Source organism: Mixophyes fleayi, chromosome 9 (genome assembly GCF_038048845.1).
Source record: "Mixophyes fleayi isolate aMixFle1 chromosome 9, aMixFle1.hap1, whole genome shotgun sequence".
In the NCBI taxonomy this organism is placed as follows: domain Eukaryota; kingdom Metazoa; phylum Chordata; class Amphibia; order Anura; family Limnodynastidae; genus Mixophyes; species Mixophyes fleayi.
The window spans coordinates 29,898,242-29,924,677 of record NC_134410.1 but is presented as its reverse complement, the minus strand read 5'-3'; the positions used below and the strand labels follow the sequence as shown (position 1 = coordinate 29,924,677).

Sequence of the window (26,436 nt, the reverse complement as noted above, 5' to 3'; positions counted from 1 at the left end):
AGAGAATATTTTTTTAATTAAAGGAGGATGACTTTTGCTGACCACGAATGGACTAAAATCCTATGACTTGTTTTCAGAAATTATACATCTTGACCAGTTTTTCATAGGATTATGTTTGTGCAAAATAATGTATGAAGGGAAAAACAGAAAGAGTTTTTGCCTTAGCATTAGATAACTCAACATATTGTGCCAATATGCAGGTAGACTTTTCAAAGACGTATGTTCATTGAAATTTTGGTCGAAATCAAGTTTTGAAATGTAAATGTTTTGCAACACTCTCATGGAGTCAATTAAAACAGAGTTTGGTAATTTTAAGTTCATGAGGAAAGAAATGTTCCCGACCACGAAGGGACTCGAACCCTCAATCTTCTGATCCGAAGTCAGATGCCTTATCCATTAGGCCACGCGGTCTTCTCCAGGTATTTTAGAGATGTTTGGAAAGAGTGCCAAAAGCACACTTCAAGTAAAAAGCTTACAATTTAGCAGTCTTTTTTTGAGGAACGTTTTCTAGCAGAGTTGCATTTAGATGAAGAAAATAGATTCTTCCACAATCTATCACACATACCTTTGGAAAGTGTGCCAGAAGCACTATCCAAGTGAAGTGCTAACAACTTAGCAGTCTTTTCTTAAGGAATATTTTGTAACGAGTTGGTTTTAGATGAAGCAAAAAGATTCAAGATTTAATTTCTTTGATTGATTATGGGAGAACAATATATTGTTCAGCTTTAAGAAATGCCAAAACCTAGATTTGTTACAAGCTTTCACTTAACTGGGTAATAGTTTTACATTCTGTTAAGCAAGCTATAAAATCTACTGAGTGGTTCAGGGCTCTAAGTTTAATGGCAATTCTTCCTGAACATTGGTGATCGGATGTCCTTGTTTTTTCCTGAACTTGAATGTTTTGTTTTCCATCTTGGATGCATGAAACAATATTTTATGGCCTCCATTTGGAGACTTATATTCATGACCCATTTTTGATAATTTTTTCTAGGGCTCGATGGAAAATACTGTACTCCTCAAAGGATATATGTGACTATTATAATTAATTGATTCTACAAATTGCACATGACAAATATTCCGAGCTTAGCTCTGCCATAATGTAAAAACCTTGAGTTATGTTATTTTAAGCCATATGCAGCACACACCGACGTCAGCTATTCAATAAGTTATGAGAGAATATTTTTTTAATCAAAGGAGGATGACTTTTGCTGACCACGAATGGACTAAAATCCTATGACTTGTTTTCAGAAATTATACATCTTGACCAGTTTTTCATAGGATTATGTTTGTGCAAAATAATGTATGAAGGGAAAAACAGAAAGAGTTTTTGCCTTAGCATTAGATAACTCAACATATTGTGCCAATATGCAGGTACACTTTTCAAAGACTTGAGTATGTTCATTGAAATTTTGGTCGAAATCAAGTTTTGAAATGTAAATGTTTTGCCACACTCTCATGGAGTCAATTAAAACAGAGTTTGGTAATTTTAAGTTCATGAGGAAAGAAATGTTCCTGACCACGAAGGGACTCGAACCCTCAATCTTCTGATCCAAAGTCAGATGCCTTATCCATTAGGCCACGTGGTCTTCTCCAGGTGTTTTACAGATATTTGGAAAGAGTGCCAAAAGCACACTTCAAGTAAAAAGCTTACAATTTAGCAGTCTTTTTTTGAGGAACGTTTTCTAGCAGAGTTGCATTTAGATGAAGAAAATAGATTCTTCCACAATCTATCACACATACCTTTGGAAAGTGTGCCAGAAGCACTATCCAAGTGAAGTGCTAACAACTTAGCAGTCTTTTCTTAAGGAATATTTTGTAACGAGTTGCTTTTAGATGAAGCAAAAAGATTCAAGATTTAATTTCTTTGATTGATTATGGGAGAACAATATATTGTTCAGCTTTAAGAAATGCCAAAACCTAGATTTGTTACAAGCTTTCACTTAACTGGGTAATAGTTTTACATTCTGTTAAGCAAGCTATAAAATCTACTGAGTGGTTTAGGGCTCTAAGTTTAATGGCAATTCTTCCTGAACATTGGTGATCGGATGTCCTTGTTTTTGCCTGAACTTGAATGTTTTGTTTTCCATCTTGGATGCATGAAACAATATTTTATGGCCTCCATTTGGAGACTTATATTCTTGACCCATTTTTGATCATTTTTTCTAGGGCTCGATGGAAAATACTGTACTCCTCAAAGGATATATGTGACTATTATAATTAATTGATTCTACAAATTGCACATGACAATTATTCCGAGCTTAGCTCTGCCATAATGTAAAAACCTTGAGTTATGTTGATTTTAAGCCATATGCAGCACACACTAACGTCAGCTATTCAATAAGTTATGAGAGAATATTTTTTTAATTAAAGGAGGATGACTTTTGCTGACCACGAATGGACTAAAATCCTATGACTTGTTTTCAGAAATTATACATCTTGACCAGTTTTTCATAGGATTATGTTTGTGCAAAATAATGTATGAAGGGAAAAACAGAAAGAGTTTTTGCCTTAGCATTAGATAACTCAACATATTGTGCCAATATGCAGGTAGACTTTTCAAAGACTTCAGTATGTTCATTGAAATTTTGGTCGAAATCAAGTTTTGAAATGTAAATGTTTTGCAACACTCTCATGGAGTCAATTAAAACAGAGTTTGGTAATTTTAAGTTCATGAGGAAAGAAATGTTCCCGACCACGAAGGGACTCGAACCCTCAATCTTCTGATCCGAAGTCAGATGCCTTATCCATTAGTGCCAGAAGCACTATCCAAGTGAAGTGCTAACAACTTAGCAGTCTTTTCTTAAGGAATATTTTGTAACGAGTTGCTTTTAGATGAAGCAAAAAGATTCAAGATTTAATTTCTTTGATTGATTATGGGAGAACAATATATTGTTCAGCTTTAAGAAATGCCAAAACCTAGATTTGTTACAAGCTTTCACTTAACTGGGTAATAGTTTTACATTCTGTTAAGCAAGCTATAAAATCTACTGAGTGGTTTAGGGCTCTAAGTTTAATGGTAATTCTTCCTGAACATTGGTGATTCGATGTCCTTGTTTTTTCCTGAACTTGAATGTTTTGTTTTCCATCTTGGATGCATGAAACAATATTTTATGGCCTCCATTTGGAGACTTATACTCTTGACCCATTTTTGATCATTTTTTCTAGGGCTCGATGGAAAATACTGTACTCCTCAAAGGATATATGTGACTATTATAATTAATTGATTCTACAAATTGCACATGACAATTATTCCGAGCTTAGCTCTGCCATAATGTAAAAACCTTGAGTTATGTTGATTTTAAGCCATATGCAGCACACACTAACGTCAGCTATTCAATAAGTTATGAGAGAATATTTTTTTAATTAAAGGAGGATGACTTTTGCTGACCACGAATGGACTAAAATCCTATGACTTGTTTTCAGAAATTATACATCTTGACCAGTTTTTCATAGGATTATGTTTGTGCAAAATAATGTATGAAGGGAAAAACAGAAAGAGTTTTTGCCTTAGCATTAGATAACTCAACATATTGTGCCAATATGCAGGTAGACTTTTCAAAGACTTGAGTATGTTCATTGAAATTTTGGTCGAAATCAAGTTTTGAAATGTAAATGTTTTGCAACACTCTCATGGAGTCAATTAAAACAGAGTTTGGTAATTTTAAGTTCATGAGGAAAGAAATGTTCCCGACCACGAAGGGACTCGAACCCTCAATCTTCTGATCCGAAGTCAGACGCCTTATCCATTAGGCCACGCGGTCTTCTCCAGGTGTTTTAGAGATGTTTGGAAAGAGTGCCAAAAGCACACTTCAAGTAAAAAGCTTACAATTTAGCAGTCTTTTTTTGAGGAACGTTTTCTAGCAGAGTTGCATTTAGATGAAGAAAATAGATTCTTCCACAATCTATCACACATACCTTTGGAAAGTGTGCCAGAAGCACTATCCAAGTGAAGTGCTAACAACTTAGCAGTCTTTTCTTAAGGAATATTTTGTAACGAGTTGCTTTTAGATGAAGCAAAAAGATTCAAGATTTAATTTCTTTGATTGATTATGGGAGAACAATATATTGTTCAGCTTTAAGAAATGCCAAAACCTAGATTTGTTACAAGCTTTCACTTAACTGGGTAATAGTTTTACATTCTGTTAAGCAAGCTATAAAATCTACTGAGTGGTTTAGGGCTCTAAGTTTAATGGTAATTCTTCCTGAACATTGGTGATTCGATGTCCTTGTTTTTTCCTGAACTTGAATGTTTTGTTTTCCATCTTGGATGCATGAAACAATATTTTATGGCCTCCATTTGGAGACTTATACTCTTGACCCATTTTTGATCATTTTTTCTAGGGCTCGATGGAAAATACTGTACTCCTCAAAGGATATATGTGACTATTATAATTAATTGATTCTACAAATTGCACATGACAATTATTCCGAGCTTAGCTCTGCCATAATGTAAAAACCTTAAGTTTTGTTGATTTTAAGCCATATGCAGCACACACTAACGTCAGCTATTCAATAAGTTATGAGAGAATATTTTTTTAATTAAAGGAGGATGACTTTTGCTGACCACGAATGGACTAAAATCCTATGACTTGTTTTCAGAAATTATACATCTTGACCAGTTTTTCATAGGATTATGTTTGTGCAAAATAATGTATGAAGGGAAAAACAGAAAGAGTTTTTGCCTTAGCATTAGATAACTCAACATATTGTGCCAATATGCATGTAGACTTTTCAAAGACTTGAGTATGTTCATTAAAATTTTGGTCGAATTCAAGTTTTGAAATGTAAATGTTTTGAAACACTCTCATGGAGTCAATTAAAACAGAGTTTGGTAATTTTAAGATCATGAGGAAAGAAATGTTCCCGACCACGAAGGGACTCGAACCCTCAATCTTCTGATCCGAAGTCAGATGCCTTATCCATTAGGCCACGTGGTCTTCTCCAGGTATTTTAGAGATGTTTGGAAAGAGTGCCAAAAGCACACTTCAAGTAAAAAGCTTACAATTTAGCAGTCTTTTTTTGAGGAACGTTTTCTAGCAGAGTTGCATTTAGATGAAGAAAATAGATTCTTCCACAATCTATCACACATACCTTTGAAAAGTGTGCCAGAAGCACTATCCAAGTGAAGTGCTAACAACTTAGAAGTCTTTTCTTAAGGAATATTTTGTAACGAGTTGCTTTTAGATGAAGCAAAAAGATTCAAGATTTAATTTCTTTGATTGATTATGGGAGAACAATATATTGTTCAGCTTTAAGAAATGCCAAAACCTAGATTTGTTATAAGCTTTCACTTAACTGGGTAATAGTTTTACATTCTGTTAAGCAAGCTATAAAATCTACTGAGTGGTTTAGGGCTCTAAGTTTAATGGCAATTCTTCCTGAACATTGGTGATCGGATGTCCTTGTTTTTTCCTGAACTTGAATGTTTTGTTTTCCATCTTGGATGCATGAAACAATATTTTATGGCCTCCATTTGGAGACTTATACTCTTGACCCATTTTTGATCATTTTTTCTAGGGCTCGATGGAAAATACTGTACTCCTCAAAGGATATATGTGACTATTATAATTAATTGATTCTACAAATTGCACATGACATTTATTCCGAGCTTAGCTCTGCCATAATGTAAAAACCTTGAGTTATGTTGATTTTAAGCCATATGCAGCACACACTAACGTCAGCTATTCAATAAGTTATGAGAGAATATTTTTTTAATTAAAGGAGGATGACTTTTGCTGACCACGAATGGACTAAAATCCTATGACTTGTTTTCAGAAATTATACATCTTGACCAGTTTTTCATAGGATTATGTTTGTGCAAAATAATGTATGAAGGGAAAAACAGAAAGAGTTTTTGCCTTAGCATTAGATAACTCAACATATTGTGCCAATATGCAGGTAGACTTTTCAAAGACGTATGTTCATTGAAATTTTGGTCGAAATCAAGTTTTGAAATGTAAATGTTTTGCAACACTCTCATGGAGTCAATTAAAACAGAGTTTGGTAATTTTAAGTTCATGAGGAAAGAAATGTTCCCGACCACGAAGGGACTCGAACCCTCAATCTTCTGATCCGAAGTCAGATGCCTTATCCATTAGGCCACGTGGTCTTCTCCAGGTGTTTTACAGATATTTGGAAAGAGTGCCAAAAGCACACTTCAAGTAAAAAGCTTACAATTTAGCAGTCTTTTTTTGAGGAACGTTTTCTAGCAGAGTTGCATTTAGATGAAGAAAATAGATTCTTCCACAATCTATCACACATACCTTTGGAAAGTGTGCCAGAAGCACTATCCAAGTGAAGTGCTAACAACTTAGCAGTCTTTTCTTAAGGAATATTTTGTAACGAGTTGGTTTTAGATGAAGCAAAAAGATTCAAGATTTAATTTCTTTGATTGATTATGGGAGAACAATATATTGTTCAGCTTTAAGAAATGCCAAAACCTAGATTTGTTACAAGCTTTCACTTAACTGGGTAATAGTTTTACATTCTGTTAAGCAAGCTATAAAATCTACTGAGTGGTTCAGGGCTCTAAGTTTAATGGCAATTCTTCCTGAACATTGGTGATCGGATGTCCTTGTTTTTTCCTGAACTTGAATGTTTTGTTTTCCATCTTGGATGCATGAAACAATATTTTATGGCCTCCATTTGGAGACTTATATTCATGACCCACTTTTGATAATTTTTTCTAGGGCTCGATGGAAAATACTGTACTCCTCAAAGGATATATGTGACTATTATAATTAATTGATACTACAAATTGCACATGACAAATATTCCGAGCTTAGCTCTGCCATAATGTAAAAACCTTGAGTTATGTTATTTTAAGCCATATGCAGCACACACCGACGTCAGCTATTCAATAAGTTATGAGAGAATATTTTTTTAATCAAAGGAGGATGACTTTTGCTGACCACGAATGGACTAAAATCCTATGACTTGTTTTCAGAAATTATACATCTTGACCAGTTTTTCATAGGATTATGTTTGTGCAAAATAATGTATGAAGGGAAAAACAGAAAGAGTTTTTGCCTTAGCATTAGATAACTCAACATATTGTGCCAATATGCAGGTACACTTTTCAAAGACTTGAGTATGTTCATTGAAATTTTGGTCGAAATCAAGTTTTGAAATGTAAATGTTTTGCAACACTCTCATGGAGTCAATTAAAACAGAGTTTGGTAATTTTAAGTTCATGAGGAAAGAAATGTTCCCGACCACGAAGGGACTCGAACCCTCAATCTTCTGATCCAAAGTCAGATGCCTTATCCATTAGGCCACGTGGTCTTCTCCAGGTGTTTTACAGATATTTGGAAAGAGTGCCAAAAGCACACTTCAAGTAAAAAGCTTACAATTTAGCAGTCTTTTTTTGAGGAACGTTTTCTAGCAGAGTTGCATTTAGATGAAGAAAATAGATTCTTCCACAATCTATCACACATACCTTTGGAAAGTGTGCCAGAAGCACTATCCAAGTGAAGTGCTAACAACTTAGCAGTCTTTTCTTAAGGAATATTTTGTAACGAGTTGCTTTTAGATGAAGCAAAAAGATTCAAGATTTAATTTCTTTGATTGATTATGGGAGAACAATATATTGTTCAGCTTTAAGAAATGCCAAAACCTAGATTTGTTACAAGCTTTCACTTAACTGGGTAATAGTTTTACATTCTGTTAAGCAAGCTATAAAATCTACTGAGTGGTTTAGGGCTCTAAGTTTAATGGCAATTCTTCCTGAACATTGGTGATCGGATGTCCTTGTTTTTGCCTGAACTTGAATGTTTTGTTTTCCATCTTGGATGCATGAAACAATATTTTATGGCCTCCATTTGGAGACTTATATTCTTGACCCATTTTTGATCATTTTTTCTAGGGCTCGATGGAAAATACTGTACTCCTCAAAGGATATATGTGACTATTATAATTAATTGATTCTACAAATTGCACATGACAATTATTCCGAGCTTAGCTCTGCCATAATGTAAAAACCTTGAGTTATGTTGATTTTAAGCCATATGCAGCACACACTAACGTCAGCTATTCAATAAGTTATGAGAGAATATTTTTTTAATTAAAGGAGGATGACTTTTGCTGACCACGAATGGACTAAAATCCTATGACTTGTTTTCAGAAATTATACATCTTGACCAGTTTTTCATAGGATTATGTTTGTGCAAAATAATGTATGAAGGGAAAAACAGAAAGAGTTTTTGCCTTAGCATTAGATAACTCAACATATTGTGCCAATATGCAGGTAGACTTTTCAAAGACTTCAGTATGTTCATTGAAATTTTGGTCGAAATCAAGTTTTGAAATGTAAATGTTTTGCAACACTCTCATGGAGTCAATTAAAACAGAGTTTGGTAATTTTAAGTTCATGAGGAAAGAAATGTTCCCGACCACGAAGGGACTCGAACCCTCAATCTTCTGATCCGAAGTCAGATGCCTTATCCATTAGTGCCAGAAGCACTATCCAAGTGAAGTGCTAACAACTTAGCAGTCTTTTCTTAAGGAATATTTTGTAACGAGTTGCTTTTAGATGAAGCAAAAAGATTCAAGATTTAATTTCTTTGATTGATTATGGGAGAACAATATATTGTTCAGCTTTAAGAAATGCCAAAACCTAGATTTGTTACAAGCTTTCACTTAACTGGGTAATAGTTTTACATTCTGTTAAGCAAGCTATAAAATCTACTGAGTGGTTTAGGGCTCTAAGTTTAATGGTAATTCTTCCTGAACATTGGTGATTCGATGTCCTTGTTTTTTCCTGAACTTGAATGTTTTGTTTTCCATCTTGGATGCATGAAACAATATTTTATGGCCTCCATTTGGAGACTTATACTCTTGACCCATTTTTGATCATTTTTTCTAGGGCTCGATGGAAAATACTGTACTCCTCAAAGGATATATGTGACTATTATAATTAATTGATTCTACAAATTGCACATGACAATTATTCCGAGCTTAGCTCTGCCATAATGTAAAAACCTTGAGTTATGTTGATTTTAAGCCATATGCAGCACACACTAACGTCAGCTATTCAATAAGTTATGAGAGAATATTTTTTTAATTAAAGGAGGATGACTTTTGCTGACCACGAATGGACTAAAATCCTATGACTTGTTTTCAGAAATTATACATCTTGACCAGTTTTTCATAGGATTATGTTTGTGCAAAATAATGTATGAAGGGAAAAACAGAAAGAGTTTTTGCCTTAGCATTAGATAACTCAACATATTGTGCCAATATGCATGTAGACTTTTCAAAGACTTGAGTATGGTAATTGAAATTTTAGTCGAAATCAAGTTTTGAAATGTAAATGTTTTGCCACACTCTCATGGAGTCAATTAAAACAGAGTTTGGTAATTTTAAGTTCATGAGGAAAGAAATGTTCCTGACCACGAAGGGACTCGAACCCTCAATCTTCTGATCCAAAGTCAGATGCCTTATCCATTAGGCCACGTGGTCTTCTCCAGGTGTTTTACAGATATTTGGAAAGAGTGCCAAAAGCACACTTCAAGTAAAAAGCTTACAATTTAGCAGTCTTTTTTTGAGGAACGTTTTCTAGCAGAGTTGCATTTAGATGAAGAAAATAGATTCTTCCACAATCTATCACACATACCTTTGGAAAGTGTGCCAGAAGCACTATCCAAGTGAAGTGCTAACAACTTAGCAGTCTTTTCTTAAGGAATATTTTGTAACGAGTTGCTTTTAGATGAAGCAAAAAGATTCAAGATTTAATTTCTTTGATTGATTATGGGAGAACAATATATTGTTCAGCTTTAAGAAATGCCAAAACCTAGATTTGTTACAAGCTTTCACTTAACTGGGTAATAGTTTTACATTCTGTTAAGCAAGCTATAAAATCTACTGAGTGGTTTAGGGCTCTAAGTTTAATGGCAATTCTTCCTGAACATTGGTGATCGGATGTCCTTGTTTTTGCCTGAACTTGAATGTTTTGTTTTCCATCTTGGATGCATGAAACAATATTTTATGGCCTCCATTTGGAGACTTATATTCTTGACCCATTTTTGATCATTTTTTCTAGGGCTCGATGGAAAATACTGTACTCCTCAAAGGATATATGTGACTATTATAATTAATTGATTCTACAAATTGCACATGACAATTATTCCGAGCTTAGCTCTGCCATAATGTAAAAACCTTGAGTTATGTTGATTTTAAGCCATATGCAGCACACACTAACGTCAGCTATTCAATAAGTTATGAGAGAATATTTTTTTAATTAAAGGAGGATGACTTTTGCTGACCACGAATGGACTAAAATCCTATGACTTGTTTTCAGAAATTATACATCTTGACCAGTTTTTCATAGGATTATGTTTGTGCAAAATAATGTATGAAGGGAAAAACATAAAGATTTTTTGCCTTAGCATTAGATAACTCAACATATTGTGCCAATATGCATGTAGACTTTTCAAAGACTTGAGTATGTTCATTGAAATTTTGGTCGAAATCAAGTTTTGAAATGTAAATGTTTTGCCACACTCTCATGGAGTCAATTAAAACAGAGTTTGGTAATTTTAAGTTCATGAGGAAAGAAATGTTCCTGACCACGAAGGGACTCGAACCCTCAATCTTCTGATCCAAAGTCAGATGCCTTATCCATTAGGCCATGTGGTCTTCTCCAGGTGTTTTAGAGATATTTAGAAAGAGTGCCAAAAGCACACTTCAAGTAAAAAGCTTACAATTTAGCAGTCTTTTTTTGAGGAACGTTTTCTAGCAGAGTTGCATTTAGATGAAGAAAATAGATTCTTCCACAATCTATCACACATACGGTTGGAAAGTGTGCCAGAAGCACTATCCAAGTGAAGTGCTAACAACTTAGCAGTCTTTTCTTAAGGAATATTTTGTAACGAGTTGCTTTTAGATGAAGCAAAAAGATTCAAGATTTAATTTCTTTGATTGATTATGGGAGAACAATATATTGTTCAGCTTTAAGAAATGCCAAAACCTAGATTTGTTTCAAGCTTTCACTTAACTGGGTAATAGTTTTACATTCTGTTAAGCAAGCTATAAAATCTACTGAGTGGTTCAGGGCTCTAAGTTTAATGGCAATTCTTCCTGAACATTGGTGATCGGATGTCCTTGTTTTTTCCTGAACTTGAATGTTTTGTTTTCCATCTTGGATGCATGAAACAATATTTTATGGCCTCCATTTGGAGACTTATATTCATGACCCATTTTTGATAATTTTTTCTAGGGCTCGATGGAAAATACTGTACTCCTCAAAGGATATATGTGACTATTATAATTAATTGATTCTACAAATTGCACATGACAAATATTCCGAGCTTAGCTCTGCCATAATGTAAAAACCTTGAGTTATGTTATTTTAAGCCATATGCAGCACACACCGACGTCAGCTATTCAATAAGTTATGAGAGAATATTTTTTTAATCAAAGGAGGATAACTTTTGCTGACCACGAATGGACTAAAATCCTATGACTTGTTTTCAGAAATTATACATCTTGACCAGTTTTTCATAGGATTATGTTTGTGCAAAATAATGTATGAAGGGAAAAACATAAAGATTTTTTGCCTTAGCATTAGATAACTCAACATATTGTGCCAATATGCATGTAGACTTTTCAAAGACTTGAGTATGTTCATTGAAATTTTGGTCGAAATCAAGTTTTGAAATGTAAATGTTTTGCCACACTCTCATGGAGTCAATTAAAACAGAGTTTGGTAATTTTAAGTTCATGAGGAAAGAAATGTTCCTGACCACGAAGGGACTCGAACCCTCAATCTTCTGATCCAAAGTCAGATGCCTTATCCATTAGGCCATGTGGTCTTCTCCAGGTGTTTTAGAGATATTTAGAAAGAGTGCCAAAAGCACACTTCAAGTAAAAAGCTTACAATTTAGCAGTCTTTTTTTGAGGAACGTTTTCTAGCAGAGTTGCATTTAGATGAAGAAAATAGATTCTTCCACAATCTATCACACATACGGTTGGAAAGTGTGCCAGAAGCACTATCCAAGTGAAGTGCTAACAACTTAGCAGTCTTTTCTTAAGGAATATTTTGTAACGAGTTGCTTTTAGATGAAGCAAAAAGATTCAAGATTTAATTTCTTTGATTGATTATGGGAGAACAATATATTGTTCAGCTTTAAGAAATGCCAAAACCTAGATTTGTTACAAGCTTTCACTTAACTGGGTAATAGTTTTACATTCTGTTAAGCAAGCTTTAAAATCTACTGAGGGGTTTAGGGCTCTAAGTTTAATGGCAATTCTTCCTGAACATTGGTGATCGGATGTCCTTGTTTTTTCCTGAACTTGAATGTTTTGTTTTCCATCTTGGATGCATGAAACAATATTTTATGGCCTACATTTGGAGACTTATATTCTTGACCCATTTTTGATCATTTTTTCTAGGGCGCGATGGAAAATACTGTACTCCTCAAAGGATAAATGTGACTATTATAATTAATTGATTCTACAAATTGCACATGACAATTATTCTGAGCTTAGCTCTGCCATAATGTAAAAACCTTGAGTTATGTTGATTTTAAGCCATATGCAGCACACACTAACGTCAGCTATTCAATAAGTTATGAGAGAATATTTTTTTAATTAAAGGAGGATGACTTTTGCTGACCACGAATGGACTAAAATCCTATGACTTGTTTTCAGAAATTATACATCTTGCCCAGTTTTTCATAGGATTATGTTTGTGCAAAATAATGTATGAAGGGAAAAACAGAAAGAGTTTTTGCCTTAGCATTAGATAACTCAACATATTGTGCCAATATGCATGTAGACTTTTCAAAGACTTGAGTATGTTCATTAAAATTTTGGTCGAATTCAAGTTTTGAAATGTAAATGTTTTGCAACACTCTCATGGAGTCAATTAAAACAGAGTTCGGTAATTTTAAGTTCATGAGGAAAGAAATGTTCCCGACCACGAAGGGACTTGAACCCGCAAGCTTCTGATCCGAAGTCAGACACCTTATCCATTAGGCCACGCAGTCTTCTCCAGGTGTTTTAGAGATATTTGGAAAGAGTGCCAAAAGCACACTTCAAGTAAAAAGCTTACAATTTAGCAGTCTTTTTTTGAGGAACGTTTTCTAGCAGAGTTGCATTTAGATGAAGGAAATAGATTCTTCCACAATCTATCACACATACCTTTGGAAAGTGTGCCAGAAGCACTATCCAAGTGAAGTGCTAACAACTTAGCAGTCTTTTTCTTAAGGAATATTTTGTAACGAGTTGCTTTTGGATGAAGCAAAAAGATTCAAGATTTAATTTCTTTAATTGATTATGGGAGAACAATATATTGTTCAGCTTTAGAAAAATGCCAAAACCTAGATTTGTTACAAGCTTTCACTTAACTGGGTAATAGTTTTACATTCTGTTAAGCAAGCTATAAAATCTACTGAGTGGTTTAGGGCTCTAAGTTTAATGGCAATTCTTCCTGAACATTGGTGATCGGATGTCCTTGTTTTTTCCTGAACTTGAATGTTTTGTTTTCCATCTTGGATGCATGAAACAATATTTTATGGCCTCCATTTGGAGACTTATATTCTTGACCCATTTTTGATCATTTTTTCTAGGGCTCGATGGAAAATACTGTACTCCTCAAAGGATAAATGTGACTATTATAATTAATTGATTCTACAAATTGCACATGACAATTATTCCGAGCTTAGCTCTGCAATAATGTAAAAACCTTGAGATATGTTGATTTTAAGCCATATGCAGCACACACTAATGTCAGCTATTCAATAAGTTATGAGAGAATATTTTTTTAATTAAAGGAGGATGACTTTTGCTGACCACGAATGGACTAAAATCCTATGACTTGTTTTCAGAAATTATACATCTTGACCAGTTTTTCATAGGATTATGTTTGTGCAAAATAATGTATGAAGGGAAAAACAGAAAGCATTAGATAACTCAACATATTGTGCCAATATGCATGTACACTTTTCAAAGACTTGAGTATGTTCATTGAAATTTTGGTCGAAATCAAGTTTTGAAATGTAAATGTTTTGCAACACTCTCATGGAGTCAATTAAAACAGAGTTTGGAGATTTTAAGTCCATGAGGAAAGAAATTTTCCCAACCACGAAGGAACTCGAACCCTCAAAGTCAGACTCCTAATTCATTAGGCCACGCGGTCTTCCACAGCTGTCACAGAGATAATTGGAGAGTGTGCCAAAAGCACACTACAAGTAAAAAGCTTACAATTTAGCAGACTTTTGATCTAACTGCCATCAAACTTGTGGATGCAATATAACAGAGCGCTTGTTACAGAATATTTAATTTATATATATATATATCTATAATATAAATGTCTAGTGGCGTGTGTTAGTCTGTCTGTCTGTGTGTGTGTGTGTGTGTGTAAAAAATAAAACCAAGCTGCAGCGCCACCTGCTGGGCGGAGTAATACACTGACCTACTAAATTCTTAGTGTGTGTGGGGAAAAAAAATCAGAAAGGGCTGAAATTTGGTATACTAAGATGTTTTTAATTTGTTAATTTAATTTGTTAATTGTTAAAAGTGTTTATAAAGATTTAAAAAAAATATATATATATTTCTTGAAGGAGAAGTGACAGTTGGGAGTGGTTGGTGGTTGCCAGGGGGTGACAGTGGGGAGTGGTTGAGGCCTGGGCTATGGCCCAAATGCATGACAAGAACCTTTTTAACACCTTAAGTAGCTTGATTTGACTAGAATGCATGAGTATCATGCACGGGTTAACTTGTATATATATATATATATATATATATATATATATATAGATATCTATCTATCTATATATCTATCTATCTATATATATATATATAGTCTTGACCTTCAGGAAAACACTTTCTGGCAACCTATGCAGCATCAGGTAATCTAAGTCCCTTTTCTAAGTTTTGATACAGACCTTGAGCCCCGGGTCCTTTCATAGCAGTGCTTCAATCAAGACTTTCAGTGAATTATGTATGACCGTGCATGGAATGAAAGCCTCTAGAGATGGCAATGAAACTCACCTCTTTTATTATCACAACAAGCACCACAGGCTGGGTGACATTATGCTTATCTAGCCACCAAACAGCTCCAATTGGGACAGGGAGTTAATTAACTACTCTCTTAATGCCACAACATCCCCAGTGCTGATAGGAAGACCACCCAATATACAAAAGAGGTGGCTAGGCATTCACATTTCTGTCGTACTCTTATGGGAGACCCAACACTTGAGCTTCAACTATTAGGCTGGGAAGTAAATTTTTTAGTTCATGTACTTATTTATTAATATTGTAATTTATGCAAACCAGTGTCCATCTTCCGCAACTGAAAAGCATGCAGATTCCGTGTTAGTAAGTGGCTTTCCTTAGCAGGTTTTCAGGTAGTACATTTCTATATTGCTGTGTGGCATAGTGGTTACAATCTCCACTTGTTGCTGCTCATTGCAGCTTCTTGCCGGACTGTCACTTGTTTAGTTTAATACACTGCAATAAGCAGAAATAAGCAGCGACTAAAGAAGAGATCCGCTATCGGTTGAAACCACTTTATTCTCCAACTGAGAAAAAAGTATGTTACAATAAAAAAAAGTAAACCTATTGAACGCACAGCCATACCATTGATACTGGTGGATGTGCTCTGTCAATAAATACATATCATAGTGTGTTGTTCCAAGAAGTAATTTGGTTTACAATATGCAGTTAAATGTTTTTGTCTTCTTAAGGTATATGGGATATGCTTTTTTTCATCCTCTGTTTTGGAGGACGAAATGTAGGTTACATTCCTAAAAAGTTTATCTCTGTCTGTCCAGTGATATCTTCTGTGCATGTATGCGGCTCCGTTGTTCATTTGTAATAAATCAACCTCATGGTTAAGCCACATGTATGCTGAGCTCCATGTTTTCACACTGCACCACTCACCAAAGGGCTAACACATTGGATGCACATATATAGTTCTACAAGCGCCAGATGCAATAATGGGCTGTCAGTGGATGCTATATTTTAACATTTAAACCCGGGTACCCAGTGGCCAAGGGTATGTTGGTTGGTACTTTCTAGGTGTAGGGCTAATAATATTTTCAGAGCCCCCCCAAGTGAGCTTGGTAAGGTGGCACACACCCAGCCTGTCACCAGTGTAATGTCCGTCTCTATCATAGCCAACAATGTGGTTCCAACGCACAAAGAGATTTAATAGCAAAATATAACAAAGCATAAATACAAGAAAGTATAACCGATACATTAAGCTTGCACACTGGATCCAATAACAGTCATTCAATCCTGACCGTCATCACTAGTCACTTACACCCAACTTGTAGCTGGTGCAAGTGATATAACTATCACTCAGACTTTCTGCGTGCACTTAAGCTTTTAAGCTTGGCACGCTCTTACTGTACATTGACTAGGTGCACACGCCCAGTCCCCTCCACATTCTACCCTTGAAATCATAGGCTGTAGTTAGGGTCCTTTGTGCTCGAAGATTAATTGAATGTTGCTACGTTCACTGGTGGCTAGACAACTGTTGTCAGGATTTGGGCAAAAATAATGCCACACATAAGAAGTGGATTTTTTGGTTTTATGCCCAGGCATGACAATGGCCTTCTTCTTATCACATGCAAGAAGATGCTGGACTTACACAAACAACATCATCATCATCAACATCCTCATTAGCGCCCTCGTCAGCTACACAAATATCCCCCTCATCCTGTTGCAATTTCAAAGTGGCATCCTCAATTTGTGCATCACCTGCTACACTTGGGCTGTTCATTCACACATCTGCAAAAATGCTGAAAGGGGCCTTCTTTATGGGTACATTATCAGACTGGTTAGGATTACACATAGCACTCGTGCACAGACTCTCCTCAGAATTTGGACACCACTTTTGGAGTCCGAATGACAAGGTCTTGCTTGGTCATGACTGACTTTACAAGAAGATGACTCAGTGACAGTTGCAGAACTAGTACTCATAGAGAAAGGCGAATGCCTCATTCTCTTCTTGCCATTGCGTGTGTAGAATGGCATGTTGGCAATTTTATTTTTTTCTGCAGATAACTTTGCCTGTATTACAGGTCTTTTTTTCTTGACCAAGGTAAAAGGTTTTTTTTTTCATTTTTGTTTCCCTGACTTAAAAACACTATGCACTTTAAGATAGGCTTTAGCAGATGACATAGAGGGATTACTATCATCATGACTGGTGCCTGCAGCTGCTTGGTGCTCCTGGTCTTCTGTGTACTGCTGTGAATCCCTTTTAATAACACACTATAATGTGACTGCAGATTTAGAAGACCAAGCCTGCAAGACCTATTATTTCTATTTCAGCAATGACAATTAGCAATGGAGCTCTCCTGAATGTCACCTGAGACTTTTAAAAATACTGCTACCCCTCCTCTTTATTTTCTACCTATGACACTGCCCAACTGCACTAGAGACTGCCAAGAACTGTGCTACCCCTTCTGTGTCATGGCGCTGGAATGCCGCGGAGGGCGGTACTTATAGAAACCAAAGCTCGCGAGATCCAACGATGTAACAATAACGTTTTGCTTCGTTTCTAATTCCGAGGGCGCGCAAAAGTACAGAGCCGGCTTGGCTCGGTACCCGGATCTGCTAAGTTCGGGTGTGTTCAGTTCTTGGGGAACCGAGCCTGAGCATCTCTAAAAGATATACAGTATAGTTTATTTTTCTTAACGTAAAAAAAAAAGTATGACAATAAATTGATTGCTAATATTCCAAACCTCAAATTGATAAAACAATCAGTCCATTAATTACTGGAACTGTGATTTACTATTGTGACAAATTGACCACAGAACCACTAAATAAGCTAGCGGCCCAAACAACCAAATTGCAATGAGTGTGAGAATAACTCTGTTCAGGGGTGCTGAGAGGTGAGGGGAGTGTGGGTACAAAGTACTGGGGCCTGAGTCTTTTTGTGAGACTAAGATCTTCCCTGCTCACTTTGCAGGATGGTTCCATTTTGATGGATGTCAACATCACCAGCACAGCATAGGTATGCACAGTGGACAGGGGTGACATTGCTCAGCTTTCCATATTCTATGTACCTATACAATTTCCAAACAGGCCCCAACATCCCAGGATCCAGACAAGAATTCAGTACCAGGTTGTGAAAGCTGCAATAACAGATAGGAGAGAGCAACACAATTTTAATACATACTATGTCACGTCCATGGGCCGTGGTGCAGCCACTCCCCATGTTGACCATGCCCACAATACTATGTGCCACCCCCTTAAGCACACAACTCTTTTCCTACTCATCTATGCAGGGGGACCCCTTAAAGTAACTCTATCAGGGCCCCAAATATCTCTTGGCTGCCCTGACTCTTAACTCAACAGGTCTGCCACAGATTCTTTGAACTATTAACAAAATTATTAGTAATAACACAGATACCAACTGTTTTGCAGCACAGTAAAAATTTTTAATCCATAGAGCCTGAAAGAACAAATATAAATAATCACATCCTCAATTTATATAGTTCACTTAATGGACAAAAAATTATCAGCGCATATCCATATAATCATTAATTTCTATATATACTTACATCTAAACCTGGTTGTAGTTTTAAATAATTAGTAAAGACAATAGGTTATATAAAATGGCAATAATAATTACAATGTAAATCATAGTGTATCTTTAAATTAAAAATATTTTTTCTATTATGTTAATGTTTCTATTGTTATGAGTATGTTATTTTTTATTTTACACTATAAATAGTTTATTTTTAAGACATAAAAACGTGTTACTTTATTATGATAACAAATGAGATTAATGAGGGCAACATCTTTTATACATAAAGTTGATAAGAATTGTATTTATTATATTTTATAATCTTATAATACACATGATATAATGCAGAAACAAAACACTCACAGTTTGTTAGCATAAAGCCTGGGTACAGGTTAAACAATATAATTTAATTCACCTGTGAATGTGTTTTTTCTGCTCTACATTATAATAGATATGATTTCCAATAAACCAAATTCATGATTAGAGATGTACTAAAGTTGCCCAAAAATAATTATTTTGTTTGCTGCATAAATAGGAAGTATGATTCTACCCTAATCCTCTTGACTGTTTTCTGAACAGCTTTTGTTACTTCTTTGTTCCGCAGGGTGTAGACAATGGGATTTAAGAGGGGGGTTACAACAGAGGGGATAAAAGAAATAACCTTATTAAAGGGTAAAAGGTAACCAGTTTTAGGACGGACAAACATGAAGATAGTTGTAGAATAGAACACAATAACAACAATTAGATGGGAAGCACATGTAGAAAATGTCTTGTGCCTCCCAAAAGAAGTGGGAAAGTTCACTGTTGCTCTGATAATACAAGTGTAAGACACTATAATTGCCAAAAAGCAACCCAATATTACAAAACAGGATGAGACAAAAACTATCCCTTCAATATGTGAAGTCTCAGAGCAGGACAGCTTGATCAATGGGGCAAAGTCACAATAATAGTGATCAATCTCATTATCAACACAAAAAGAGAGTTTTAAGATCTGTAAGCAAGGGGCAATGACAACTATAAACCCACCGACCCAGGAAGCCAACAACAGTGTAGTGCAGGTATTGGGACTCATGGTAATGAAATAATGTAACGGATTGCAGATAGCCACAAATCGATCGAAGGCCATTACAGTCAGGAGGAAATTTTCTGTGGCACCAAATGAGAAATGGAAGAAAAACTGAGTTAAGCAACCAGCTGGAGAAATAGACACTTCTTTAGTAAGCAGAGTCCACAGGAACCTCGGAACAGTGACTGAAGGATACCAGATCTCTAGGAAGGAAAATCCACTGATGAAAATGTACATAGGCTTGTGTAGGCTTTGTTCATTTTTAACTATGATAATAATAAAGGCATTGGCTGTTATAGATACAACATAAATGATGGAAATAAGACCAAAAAGATAAAATCTTGTCTTGTTTAGCTTTGAAAATCCCACAAGGAGAAATTGCGAAACAGTGGCATGATCACAGCAATTTAATTTTAAGATGTTGCTCTGGAGATGAAAAAAACCAGTGTGTATTAAAGTCACACGGATGGTAGATCGATAGACAAAAGCACTAGGAAAAAGACCCCTGCACTAGGAGACCTTACATTCTAGAGGGGATAGGCGGATACAGAGAGTGATAGAAAGAGTGAGGGAGCAGTGGAGGGAGAGTTAGGAGGAGGACTGGTAGGCTTGAAAGGCAAGATGAGTTTTAAGGGCATGTTTGAAGGCTTGGAGACTGGTGAATAATCTAATTGGTTGTGGGGGGGGGGTGTTCCTGGAGGTTGGGAGCAGCGCATGTGAAATCCTGAAGTGGGAAGAGGTAATCAGTGAGAAGGTGAGGCAGATTGGACGGGAGGAAGTGTGTGTGGAAATGAGGTTGGATATGATGAGGATAGATAGATAGATAGATAGATAGATAGATAGATAGATAGATAGAATATTTTAATTATAACATCTGTATTGCATCTTATATGCCACAGTTTGTGGAGCGACAAGCACAAATATATATGTACAATTTCCAGAATTTGTCATATTAGGTAAAGTATGTTAAGGTATGTGGTTAACAGTTACCTATTCATATACATAAATGACAAGAAACAAGTAAATTAGAATGAATAGCAAATACTCAAAACTGTAACTACACCATGCAATTAAATTAATCCACAAAAATGTAACTAATGTACCCTAGTTTAATACTATGCTTAGTTCTGATAAAGGTGTTCCTGTAAGAAATGTCTCATTATACATATTACTTGCATTGTGGGACTTGCACTGCTCCATAAGGATACAGAAGTTGTACGTTCTTGATATGGAGTCTGAAGAGGAGAGACAGGCATTTTAAATTGGTTATAAATAGCTAATCACTTGTTCCACTGGCACTAGTTTAATTGCAATAAGAGAATATATAATTCCCACTTCTTATTAAAAATTCCCATTGTCATAGTCTAGGGAATAAGCACAAAGTCTCAAAGTAATATCATCAAAAATGTTTTATGCTTCACTTCTTTTATCATATATAAATGGCATTAATAATGAAATCATTTTCATATTGATTATAAGGATTACTTCATGTTGTCTATAATTGAAGGCTTTCACCTATTCTAGGATTACATATCTATCTATCTATCTATCTATCTATCTATCTATCTATCTATCTATCTATCTATCTATCTATCTATCTATCTATCTAAAATATATGCAATTATCTAATATCTATCTATCAAGACAGAAAGACACCTGGACCCACTCAAACGTTTACTATGGGACCTTATTTCAGCTACGCACCTGCACACCAACATATATTTTAGCAAATCTGCTGTCACCTCTATCTTGAGGAACATAGCCATGCACTTACCGATACAATTAACGGCAAGCACACAGAAATGGATGCTTACAGTGACAAAACAGAAAATAATGGTTGTGCAGATGCACTTTTTGAAGTTTCTAAATTTACTGTTATTGATGTAAAAATATTAGTATTTTATCATTTATTTAATAAACAAAATACATTCCTAAAACAAGAAAGCCTTCAGTTTTGCATGCAATAGATCTCTGTATCTATCTCATATGTATCAATCTGTAGCCCCTCTGCCACTGGTTACCTCAATGCACCTAGCGAGACGAGAGGTGGTAAACCTCATGGTTAGGATTAATCTCACCTTGTCTTAAGTTCTCAAACTCAGTGCATGAGGTGTGTTCTCACGCTAATTTGTAGCTCTTGGCAGGGTCCACCAATGGTTAACTTAGTAAATCCCACCCTGACTCTCTGTAAGTGACTTGGAAAACTCACACACACACACACACACACACACTCCAAGTAAAGGGACAAACCACTTGACATGTTTTTCATATGGCTGTGTAACCTATAGGCAGGGGTGCTGAGAGGGTGGGGCGGGTACTAATTACTAGGGCCCGGGCATCCCAGGGGGCCCTGCCCGCACTACAAACCACCAACGTTTTGGGTTTATTTCATAAATTTTTTCAATTAACTTTACAAGAGGGAACGGAGCCAATCGGGAGAGGGGGCAGAGCTAATCAGATCTGCCAAGTAGGCAGGCAACTAGGCAACAAATCAGACTGCTGTCAGACTGCCTGTCATTAAAAACCGTGGCCACGGAGCTATCAGACTGGAGAGAAAGGATGGCAGCAGGTAAGTACAAGGGACTGGCGGGTGGGGGTGTTATATGCCTGGCATTGTATAGGTATGTGGAATTGTGTGTGTACGGTACTGTGTGTGCTTATGTATGTATGTATGTATATGTGTATACATGGCAGTGTGTGTGTGTATTAGAGATGCTCACTGACCCCCGTGTTTTGGTTTTGGTTTTGGTTTTGGATCTGGATTACCAGCCCTTGCGTGTTTTGGTTTTGGTTTGCAATTTGCTAAAACAATTACATTTTTTTGGGCTAAAATAACATAATTTAGGTACTATTTTGTACCTACATTATTATTAACCTCACTAACACTAATTTTCAGTCATTTCCATTCAATTTTGACCACCTCCTAGGTCACAATATGATTTACATACACTTTAAAAGAAAAATTGCTGCAGTTCTTTCCAGTGATAAGAAAAAGGCCATTGTCATGCCTGGGCATAAGACCAAAAATCCACCTCTTAAGTGTGGAATTATTTTTAGACAAATCCTGACAACAGTTGTCTAGCCATTTGTAGCGTTTTTAAAGCCACACTATGTAGAGGTAGGGACCTTAACCATCTGGGATCCTCATCCATGTTACATCATTTTTCAGCGGGTTCTTGGAAAGCTGTTGGGAAAATCAGAAACTTAGTTTAAACAAAATAACAACAAGCAGCCCAGCATCATCTACCTCCCTTCTCTCATCTACATCACAGCACCTGCAATCTACCCCCTAACACCTTCATCATCAATATTCCCAGAACCAACAATTTACAGTTAAACAATCCTTTGCAAGAGGAAGCAAGTATGAAACCTGTCACCCAGTCGCAAAGCGGATCACAGACGCCCTTGGTACTAAGCTAGTATTAGATCTACGTCCAATGTCCACTATTAATACAGTTGGTTTAAGACATTTAATTGAGGGGTTCTGTCCCTGTTAGCAAATGTCATCACTATACCATTTTACTAGAAAAGCTATTTCCCACCTGTACCTGAAGGTTCCTAAAAATGTAATTATTGGGCTACAAAATGGCATTCTACCCACTGTACACTTAACCACAGATATGTGGGCAAGCGGAACTGGCCAAGTAAAGATTATATGACTGTGACAGCCCACTGGGTTGTTCATTCGCCTTCACCAGCAGGGACAGCAGCAGCATGTACCCAGGTATGTCACATTTTTCAGAAGTAGGCTACTCTGTGTATCAGCAGCTTCACTAAGAGGCATACAGCTGACAATCTGTTCCAAAAACTAAGGGATGTCATTGAAAGATGGCTAATCCTGCTTGGACTCTCCTGAGGATATGTCATTACTGATTATGACCCCAATATTGTTCAAGCATTACAGCGGGGTTCAATTCCATCACATTTACTGTTTTGCACACACAATCGACTTGGTGTTACAGAACTTTTAAAAAATGACATGCAGGAGATGCTGGTTTTTTGTCCGGAAAAAATTTAGGGTCAATTTCTGGTTTCTGCAACAGCATGTAGGAGAATGCAGCAGCTGCAAGAAGACTAGCATTTGAGGAGAATGTACTTTAGTCCAGCGAAGCAGTCACCTGTGAAGTGAGTGCAGACATGGTTAGCTTGAGTCAAGTGATTGCCTTAATAATACATTTTGACAAGGAGCTACAGAAATTTAACGTGTGAAATAAAACAAAGTAAATGTGCTAACTATGTTTTAATTGTAGATTAAATACTTAATTTGCTTCGCAAGGATCCAAGAGCTATCAACATCTTGTTTGGACGTCTTCTTCTTCAGTTTCTCTGGCAACTGCTTGTTGTAAAAAAAATTGCTTTCCCAAGACACCCAGTGGTGATGCAGATGAGTCCACACAACATTTTGATATTTGCTCTGCTGTAGAAGAATTGGCCAAAAATTGTAAAAGCTCTGCCCTAAAATCAACTAGTAATTCCATTTGGAAGGCCATTATCGGCAATTACATCATACTACACAGACTTCAATGATGGTGGGAGGAATTAGAATTGTTTGAGGAACATTATCACTAAACCCTGCAACCTCTCCTGTTTCTGAGTGAGCTATGGTACAATAAAATGTAACTGCAGATTTAGACCAAGACTGTCAGCCCTATTATTTATATTTCAGCAATTACATTTAGCAATGGAGCAATGCAGCTCTTCTCTTTGGGTGTTACCTATATAACGCAGTAGAATTTGCCTGCAAATTCTACAGACAGCCTGCTTGTCTTCCTCTTCATCAATGACTCTTAGCAATTAAGCACTCATCTTTGGGTGTATATTACATACAAACCTTATTAGTGCAAATAAGGAAAAATACAGTATAATCCCTGCTAGGCCCTCCACCATCCTTTGCATGTTAATAGTAGGATTGGTTGGAGTTATGGGCAAGGTCACACATTTTTTTGTCAAATCCTTCAAACCAGCCCAGATGTCAAACTTTTGTGGTCTGCCACCTGCGTCATCTCTGCTTGTGTTTGGAAAGTGCAAATTGGTGCCAGAACCTCACGTGCCAGAACTGCTGCCACTGGTACCACACTGCTGCCACTGGTGCAGGACTTACACAATCAACCGCATCCTCATCAGTGCCCTCCTCGGCTACACAAATCTCACCCTCGTCCTTTTCTAGTTCCAAAGTGTCATCCTCACTTGGTGTATCACCGGCTACACTCAGGCTGTTCAGGAACACATCAGCAGAACTGCTGAAAGGGCCCTTTTTTATGGGTACATTATCAGAAAGCTCAGGATTAAACATACTACTGGTGGATGGACTCTCCATAGGGATTGGTGTCATTTCTGATTGCGAGCATACATTATCCTCTAATATTTGTTCCCAATTGTAAAGCGCTACGGAATTTGCTGGCGCTATATAAATAAATGTTGATGATGATGATGATGATGATGATGATGATGATGAATGCCTTACTGTTTTCTTGCAGCTCGGCTTTGACGCGTAACAGTAGTTGTGTACCACTTTTAGACTCCAAATTACTTGGTCTTGCTTGGTCACGAGTGGCCGAACAAGAAGAAGGCTCAGTAACATTTTTTGATCTGCCACTAATAGAGAAAGGCGAAGGCCTCATTCTTTCTTTGTGTAGAATGGCATGTTGGCAATTTTTTTTTTATCAGCACCTAACTTTTCCTCAGTTACACTTCTTTTTCGCTTCAACACAGTAAATTTTTGTTTGGGACAACCCAAAGCACTTGTATTGCATTCCATTTAGCCAGATGCACAAGGCAGTCCAGGGAATCAGAACTAATTGAGTCCAGTGACCAGGCAGAGGTCAGGGCAAGAAGCGTACAAGCAGAATCCAGTAGCCAGGCAGAGGTCAGAGTCACAAGTGAACAAGCATAATCCAGTAAACAGGCAGAGGTCAGGGCAACAGTCTGGTAATCAGGCAGAGGGTGACAACGAGAGATCAGACAACAATGAAGCAAACTGGGACAGGCTATAAACATGCTATAAACAGGGTATAAACAGGGTATAAACAGGAGACAAGCAGCAGCCAGGTATAAACGATGAACTGCACAGAACATAGATAGAGGCAGGTATATGAAGTTGTGAAACAGGCGCTGGCACTAATTAGGTAAGGATTAACTCCTACAGGAGAGGTGCAAAGATCAGGGGCAAACAGCAGCACCTCTGGTGGAATTGAGGTACTGCAGCCACATACAAAATACAGGTAGAGTCCTAACATTTGCTGGACAAAATGGCAGCACCTACAGGGTAGTAAAAAGCAATTGATGGGAGAAGTTGGGCAGATTAGGGGTTATTCTTGCTGAGTGAGGATTAAGAGCATGAGTGTGGTCCCAGCCAGCCGTGGATGTCAGGGCATGTTGGCACTTGTGGTTATCCAAGTGCCAACATGCCCTGGCTGCTATGGGTATGCTGGTGCTTGTAGTTATACAAGCATCAGCATGCCCACATTGTTTATGGCACCCTGGCTAGCTGGGACTTGTAGTCCCACTCGTTTTTATTGGCGGACCCACTCCCTAGGGAATCCAGCCCAGCGCTGAACAGCCTGGGGTTGGTTGTCAATTAGGCAGGGGTACACCTGCCGCTTGTCCCCCTGCAATAGTGCCACCCACCTTGCTGGTTTGCCTAGCACTGGTTGTATAAAAATCGGGGGGACGCCACGCAAATTTTTCCCCGATTTTCACGTAGCTAGCAGGAGGCTGGCAGCACTAGGGTTAATAGTGCTTGGGGGAGGGGACACGCTTTTTTTGGGAGGAAATTTTATCTATTTTTAAACATTTGACAGCTGCCGGGACCTCCGGATGTATAGACAGAACTGTGTAACAGTGATGTGTTTACTAATCACACAGGAAACACAGGAGAGTTAGTTAAAGATGG

At 36.9% G+C, this 26,436-nt stretch overlaps 9 non-coding genes across 9 annotated transcripts; all 9 read right to left on the bottom strand.

The window, feature by feature from the left end:
* Positions 1–338: 338 nt before the first annotated feature.
* TRNAR-UCG (transfer RNA arginine (anticodon UCG)) lies at positions 339–411 on the bottom strand. The gene has a single exon. It is a non-coding gene; the product is annotated as a tRNA-Arg (tRNA).
* A 1,102-nt stretch (positions 412–1,513) lies between these two features.
* Positions 1,514–1,586, bottom strand: TRNAQ-UUG (transfer RNA glutamine (anticodon UUG)). The gene has a single exon. It is a non-coding gene; the product is annotated as a tRNA-Gln (tRNA).
* A 2,102-nt stretch (positions 1,587–3,688) lies between these two features.
* On the bottom strand, positions 3,689–3,761 carry TRNAR-UCG (transfer RNA arginine (anticodon UCG)). The gene has a single exon. It is a non-coding gene; the product is annotated as a tRNA-Arg (tRNA).
* A 1,103-nt stretch (positions 3,762–4,864) lies between these two features.
* TRNAR-UCG (transfer RNA arginine (anticodon UCG)) lies at positions 4,865–4,937 on the bottom strand. The gene has a single exon. It is a non-coding gene; the product is annotated as a tRNA-Arg (tRNA).
* A 1,099-nt stretch (positions 4,938–6,036) lies between these two features.
* On the bottom strand, positions 6,037–6,109 carry TRNAR-UCG (transfer RNA arginine (anticodon UCG)). The gene has a single exon. It is a non-coding gene; the product is annotated as a tRNA-Arg (tRNA).
* A 1,102-nt stretch (positions 6,110–7,211) lies between these two features.
* TRNAQ-UUG (transfer RNA glutamine (anticodon UUG)) lies at positions 7,212–7,284 on the bottom strand. The gene has a single exon. It is a non-coding gene; the product is annotated as a tRNA-Gln (tRNA).
* Positions 7,285–9,386: 2,102 nt separating this feature from the next.
* On the bottom strand, positions 9,387–9,459 carry TRNAQ-UUG (transfer RNA glutamine (anticodon UUG)). Its single transcript has one exon. It is a non-coding gene; the product is annotated as a tRNA-Gln (tRNA).
* A 1,103-nt stretch (positions 9,460–10,562) lies between these two features.
* Positions 10,563–10,635, bottom strand: TRNAQ-UUG (transfer RNA glutamine (anticodon UUG)). Its single transcript has one exon. It is a non-coding gene; the product is annotated as a tRNA-Gln (tRNA).
* Positions 10,636–11,737: 1,102 nt separating this feature from the next.
* TRNAQ-UUG (transfer RNA glutamine (anticodon UUG)) lies at positions 11,738–11,810 on the bottom strand. Its single transcript has one exon. It is a non-coding gene; the product is annotated as a tRNA-Gln (tRNA).
* Between the last annotated feature and the right edge of the window lie 14,626 nt (positions 11,811–26,436).